The following is a 7656-nucleotide window of genomic DNA, read 5'->3' as shown; positions in this document are numbered from 1 at the left end:
GGCTAGTGTCAAAAGAAAGCCAGCAGAGTCCATTGATGATTATCTAAACAGGTTTAGAATGCTTAAATCTCGATGTTTCACTCATGTCCCTGAACACGAGTTGGTGGTTTTAGCCGCTGGTGGTATAGAGTATTCCATTAGAAAGAAAATCGATACTCAGTATATTCGAGATATGTCTCTACTCGCAGACAGAGTGAGACACATCGAATTTTTTAGAAGGAAAAAGTAGCGTACATAGACACTGACCCGGTGTGTCAAAGTCCATGTGTTTATCGAGAAGTCCCTACAGACGTCGACATAAATGATGTTAATCTGGCTGAACTCCAGCCAGGCGATCCTTATGTTTGTAAGGCATTAAAACCATATGAAAACAAACTTGGGGAAGAAAGCCCCAAGAACACAATTCCTGCAGTAAAAACTTATACTTTTGACGTGACCAAATGTGATGCAATTTATGATATACTTGTGTCTGATGGTTTGCTTGTGGTCCCTAAAGACCAAAAACTTCCTTCTCCTGAGCAAAGGAAAGGGAAGAAGTATTGCAAATACCACAACTTTTTTGGTCATTGGACCTCATAATGTGTTCGTTTCAGGGATCTTGTACAGGGGGCATTGGATTCAGGAAGGCTCAAGTATGATGAAAAAGCCAAAGGCCAAATGAAGATCGACTCTGAACCATTGCAGATAGCTGAGGCCAACTATGTAGAGCCTTTCTACATTGGCATGGTCGACATTTCCGAAAAGCTAGGTCTGGGCTTGACACTCGGAGAGGCAAAGGAAGAAAACATTGCTGTCGACGAGCCGGAGGTCGATAAAGAAGTGAGCTTAGAGGAGGTTTACCCCAAGGCTGGAGAAACTCTTGTCGAGTTTCTATCTCGGAGCAAAGATGGCGAGAAAGAAGTTATGCTGTGCCCTCGATGCAGCGCCGTGTTCGACAAATCTGCAGCCAAGGCCTACCAAGATTCGGAAATGAAAAGGCATTATCAAGACAAAGTGCTTGTGTCTAGGAGGTTGAAATTTCCCCATGAGGAGTGGGTTGAAAGAGGCCAAGAACTCGATGGCCATAGAGGCCAGAAGTCGAGAAATAAAGACAAGACTTACGTCCCTGATGCTGGGTTGCCAAAAAACCAATGGTTCAGGCCAGCACCTCCAAAGCCAAAACAACACCAGAAGTGGCAGAAAATCGACCTGGGCCAGGGATCCTCTTACATCAACAATTCCCGTGTGTCACGAAGCTACTCCTATGGTTCTGGGAACTACTATGCTCCTGAACAAATGACCAGAACTCAGTTCAGACGTTTCCTAAGAAAAAGGAAAGCTGAAAGGGAAAGAGGTGGCAAGTTCCGTTCACTATGGGACATAAAGCCAGAAGACAACCCTCGTAATGAACCTAGTGTGGCGTCGATTATCAACCAGCTAGACCACGCCATTAAACAAGGAACAACTGTGCCACCAAACCCGGCCAAGGAAAAGGGGAAAGAGGCTATTGAAGATGAGGATGAAGACATGCTCGAAGATTTCGACGACAGTGACGGAGAAGACCTCAACATCATTTGCATAGTGTCCATCTTACCTGCTGAATTCGACAGAATCTCAGAGGTTACAGAAAGCGAAGAAGATTACTATGTCGAGGAAGAGCCAGATGACAATCCTTTATGTTATTATGTGATGCAGAGAGGGTCTGTCGAGGATGAAAGAGCTATTTTCCAGAGGCCAACTGAGCAAATGAAGAGCCATTTAAAGCCATTATTTGTTTGGGCCAAAGTCGAGGAAAAAGGAGTTAACAAAGTCCTTGTCGACGGAGGAGCCGCAATCAACCTGATGCCTGGGTTTATGCTAAAAAAGTTGGGTAAAACTGAAGCAGACCTAATCCCACATGATATGGTACTTTCTGATTATGAAGGAAAGACAGGTTCTTCCCTGGGGGCAATCATGTTGAATATAACTGTAGGAACGGTGGCCCGCTCCACATTGTTCATTGTGGTTCCTTCAAAGGCCAATTACAATTTGCTGCTGGGAAGAGAATGGATTCATGGCGTGGGAGCAGTGCCCTCGACTTTGCACCAACGTATATCCATTTGGAAATCTGATGGGGTCGTCGAAAACGTACAAGCAGATCAAAGTTACTACTTAGCAGAGACAGGCTACATTGGTAAAAAGAATTTCGATAAGAGCCTAGCCACCATAGCTCCTTTGGACACAGTGGCTAATCAATATTTCAACCCCTACTCAGAGTACTCAGTGACATTGGATCCCATCCGGGGTCTAAACCTCAATGAAGCATGCAAACCTGATGCCATGAGTGGATGGCACAGCGATGAAGAAAAAGATGCCACTACTGAGTGGCAAACCAGTGGTAAAGATGATTAATTCGAGCATAGCTCGAATTTCGGCTTACGCAGCCGAAAACAAAATAAGGGCGGCCTTAGAGGCCGAAAGAATGGCCAAAGAAACGGCTATTGATGAAGCTAATGCCTCAATTCTGCCTGTCGAAATGACATTTCAGGAGGAGGCAACAACGAATAAGGATAACACGCGTTTGGAAGAAGACGAGCAGAGTGTCGAGGAATTCGAAGATCTCCGTAATTTGAGGCTGGATTGCATCTATGATGATAGCCCATTGGGTTTCGAGAAGCCAGCGATCGACATTTCCAAGAAAATGGAAGCTCAGGACCCTTTGGAAGAAGTGGACTTAGGTGATGGCTCAGAAAAAAGGCCAACATATATCAGTGCTCTTATTGATCCAGAGTTAAAGGGTAGGATGGTGAAATTACTCAAAGAATTCAAAGACTGTTTCGCTTGGGATTATGATGAGATGCCAGGACTTAGTCGAGAACTGGTGGAATTGCAGTTACCTATCAAAGAAGACAGGAAACCAGTCAAGCAATTACCTAGGAGGTTCCATCCAGATGTGTTGGTAAAAATCAAGGGAGAAATCGAAAGACTCCTCAAGTGCAAATTTATCAGAACAGCTCGATATGTGGATTGGTTAGCTAACGTGGTCCCAGTAATCAAGAAAAATGGAAAGATGAGGGTTTGCATTGACTTTCGAGATCTTAATGCTGCCACTCCAAAAGATGAGTATCACATGCCTATTGTTGAGATGATGGTGGATTCCGCTGCTGGTCACGAATACTTAAGTTTGTTGGATGGTTATTCAGGCTACAACCAAATCTTCATAGCAGAAGAAGATGTGTCGAAGACAGCTTTTCGATGTCCTGGTGCCTTGGGGACATATGAGTGGGTGGTCATGCCATTTGGGTTGAAAAACGCTGGCGCGACCTACCAAAGGGTAATGAATACCATTTTTTCATGATTTTATTGAAACTTTCATGCAGGTTTACATTGATGATATTGTGGTGAAATCCCCATCAAGGGATGACCATTTATCCCATCTAAGGAAGTCCTTTGAGAGGACGAGGAAATATGGCTTAAAGATGAACCCTCTTAAATGTGCCTTTGGTGTTATTGCAGGTGATTTTTTGGGTTTTGTGGTGCATAAAAAGGGCATCGAGATCAACAAAAACAAGGCTAAAGCCATTCTCGACACAAGTCCACCAACCAGCAAGAAACAACTGCAATCGTTACTGGGAAAGATCAACTTCCTGAGGAGATTCATTGCCAACCTCAGCGAGAAGACTAAATCATTCTCCTCACTTCTTCGACTTAAAAAAGAAGATGCGTTCCGCTGGGAAGCAGAACATCAAAAAGCATTCGAGAAGCTCAAAGAGTACTTGTCCAACCCACCTGTGATGGCACCACCCATAGGAGGGAGGCCAATGAAGTTGTATATCTCTGCCACAGATGAAACCATTGGAAGTATGTTAGCCCAAGAAGATGAGGATGGCAAAGAAAGAGCCATATTTTACTTAAGTAGGGTGTTAAATGACGCAGAAACTCGATACACTATGATCGAGAAATTATGTTTATGCTTGTACTTCTCTTGTATAAAGCTGAAATATTATATAAAGCCAATCGATGTAATGGTTTTTTCTCATTATGATATAATAAAGCACATGTTATCCAAACCTATCTTGCACAGTCGAATTGGTAAATGGGCTTTGGCCCTAACCGAATATTCACTAACTTATGCCCCACTAAAGGCAGTTAAGGGGCAGGCAATTGCTGACTTCTTGGCAGATCATACTTTGCCTAAAGAAATTGTAACTTACGTAGGCATCCAACCTTGGAAGCTATTCTTCGACGGTTCCAGCCATAAAAATGGCACCGGAATCGGGATGTTCATAGTATCCCCAGGGGGCACCCCCACGAAATTCAGGTTTAGGATTAAGAGCAACTGCTCGAACAATGAGGCTGAGTATGAGGCATTAATATCAGGCCTCGAAATCCTGATAGCCCTTGGGGCAAAGAATGTTGTCGTAAAAGGAGATTCTGAGTTGAGTTGGTAATAAAGCAACTTACCAAGGAATACAAATGCGTTAGTGAAAATCTAGCTAGATACTACACAAAAGCGAATAATTTGTTGGCCAAATTCGACGAAGCCGGAATAGGCCATGTTCCCAGGATAGATAATCAAGAGGCCAATGAATTGGCACAAATCGCGTCAGGATACATGGTCGATAAATTTAGGCTAAAAGAGCTTATTGAGGTCAAAGAAAAACTAAACCCCTCTGACCTCGACATCCTGGTCATTAACAATATGGCACCTAATGATTGGAGAAAGCCAATTTTCGATTACTTGCAAAATCCTGTGGGCACTACAGACAGGAAGACAAAGTACAGGGCAATGAGCTATGTCGTCATGGGAAACGAGCTATTCAAGAAGAACGTCGACGGAACACTACTGAAGTGTTTAAGCAAAGATGACGCGTTCATAGCGATCTCGGCTGTTCACGATGGGTTATGTGGTGCCCACCAGGCAGGAATCAAGATGAAGTGGATCCTATTTCGACAAGGGATGTATTGGCCTACTATCATGAAAGATTGCATGGAGTATGCCAAGGGGTGCCAAGATTGCCAGAAACATGCAAGGATACAACATGTGCCAGCAAGTGAGTTACACTCGATCATTAAACCGTGGCCATTCAGGGGATGGGCTTTAGACCTAATTGGAGAGATTAACCCATGTTCTTCTAGGCAGCATAAGTACATAATAGTGGCTATAGATTACTTTACCAAGTGGGTAGAGGCAATTCCTCTACAAAATGTTACCCAGGACACGGTGATCGATTTCATTCAGAATCACATAGTGTATCGTTTCGGGTTACCTGAGTCACTCACTACAGACCAAGGCAACAGTGTTTGTAGGCCAAAAAGTGGCATCATTCGCAGAGTCTTGGGTATAAAACTCCTAACCTCGACTCCGTATTATGCTCAAGCGAATGACCAAGTAGAAGCGGCCAACAAAACATTAATCTCCTTGGATTAAAAAACATGTTGGTCGAAAACCTAAAAGCTGGCATCAAACGTTGGGCCAAGTGCTTTGGGCTTACAGGAATTCACCTAAGGAAGCTACCGGAGCAACACCCATTTCGACTAGCGTACGACCAAGAAGCGGTGCTACCAGCAGAAGTATATTTGCAGTCATGTAGAATCCAAAAGGCAAGAAGAAATTCCAAGTGAAGACTATTGGAATATGATGCTTGATGAGTTAGTCGACCTCGACGAAGAGAGACTATTGGCGTTAGATACCCTAACCAGGCAAAAGGATCGCATCGCTAGAGCTTATAATAAAAAAGTTAGAGTTAAATCTTTTATGCCCGGCGATTACGTATGGAAGGTTGTCTTACCAGTCTATAAAAGAGATAAATGTTACGGAAAGTGGGCTCCAAACTGGGAAGGCCCTTTCACAGTCGAGAAGGTACTTTTAAACAACGCTTATTCGATTAAGGGATTAGGAGGTCGCAATCGACAGATGACAATAAATGGCAAATACTTAAAAGCGTACAAGCCAACGTTGCATGAAAAATAAACATCGACTAAGGAGGTAAAAGAAAATAAATTGCCAAAAATCGAATGTTTTATTAAAATGAAGCATTACAAATATGGCAAAAAGCTCTTAAAGGGAAGATTGGCCCTATAACTATTGTATCTGGCCCTAAGAGGCTCCATGCGCCTTAAGACATCTTCTTGTTGGGATTCCAGTCGCGATTTCTCCTGTCGAAGATCCAGCTCCTCACGAGCGGTGGTGGAAAGCTTGTCCACTAAGGCTTTCAGAGCTCCCACACTCCCCTCAGGGTCCACTTGATTCAGAGCAGCCCTCAATGCTTCGAATTCCTCCATCTTCTCATCTATTTGGTGTTCAGCAAAGAACACTCGAGCCGTGAGTTCCCAGTGTTCTTCATACAGGGGCACCGCTTCATGCAGAAGGCCTAGAAACTCCAGGAGGGGTTTTTACAGAGGCAATGATATTCCTCTGCAGAAGCTGGTTGATGAGCCCAGTAAGCTCGTCAGCCAAAGAAAGGAAGGAATGCAATTCCCAAAATAGGTCTTGGTCAAAGGCCAAGCTTCGGATCTGATTGAGAATACGACGGCTAGCCATGGTTAAGGGGTTGCCAAAAACAGGAAGAAATTCTGGAAAAGAAGTAAGGAAGAGTTTGAAGAAGTTACTGAAGAGAAGTAACCAAAAACGCTCTTTTATAGTATAACAACAAAGGAGTGCATTAATTAGTGGCAATCAGTTGCCAACACTTCATCTTATGGTTACAGGCCACGTAAATTACCACTACCATCGTAAATGGTTTTGGCTTTTAATGGACAAAGACTTTCATTGAATCAAGAAAACGTGGTGTAGGATGGCAATAAATTGGTTCATTTCCCAGAAACCAAGCAGCGACTACGTAAAGGGTGCAATGGAGTTTGAACGACGCAACAATAGTAAATAGCCGTCAGAATAAATGCATAGTGGAAACTGAAAAGACTTGGCAAATTAAATGTCAAATTATATGGCCTACATGCCAGAAACATTGTCGACAATTACATGCAAATTGGCGTCGAAGGCCATGGTTAGAATAGTGCCATCATTACACGCTGATAAGAGAAAGTCTTAAAGCAGAAATTTAAAAAGAATTCAGGCGATCAGCAAAGGTAGCAATCTTAGCATCGAGATCTTTCTTCACAGCCTGGTCAACCTCCAACTCCTTGATAACATCTTTTGTCGAGATGATCAGAGCTTGGATTCCTTAGTAAGCGCATCCAACTGAGCCTTCACAGCAGGGCCTTCCTCGACCAAATCAGCTCGCTTCTTCTCCAACTTGGTAATCTCTCGATGCAGCTCCTCAAGTTTAGTGTCGACATCAGAAATTTCATCTGCAATTAAAACCTTCCTAGCAGTAAATTTCTTGAAATCTTCTTTCATCGTTGCAACCTGAGCTTTACCAGAAGAGACTTTTGCTTCCTTAAGGCTAACAGCGTGGTCAACGTCCTTGACTTGATGAAAAGTGGCTAAAGCATCCACCAAGAAAAGATTGAAGGTTTGGCCATAGCAGCAGCCTGATGAGAATCAAGCTTTTTGGCCAAGCAGGAAGACAAGCAATTCCTTAGCAGCATGACTCGCTTGAGGGTCAACTTGAATCCGGTCGAGAAATCCGCTGTCGAAAACGATAGCCTTCAGCCGACCCATGCTCTCCTCGATTTGCTGAAGGTTGGCCACCCACTAGATTGAGCAGTCTCAGCAGTGGCATCAGCTTGATGGGG

Source organism: Lotus japonicus, chromosome 3, assembly GCF_012489685.1.
Source record: "Lotus japonicus ecotype B-129 chromosome 3, LjGifu_v1.2".
In the NCBI taxonomy this organism is placed as follows: Eukaryota; Viridiplantae; Streptophyta; class Magnoliopsida; order Fabales; family Fabaceae; genus Lotus; species Lotus japonicus.
The sequence above is the reverse complement of the archived record's forward strand: the minus strand, read 5'-3'. Positions refer to the sequence as shown.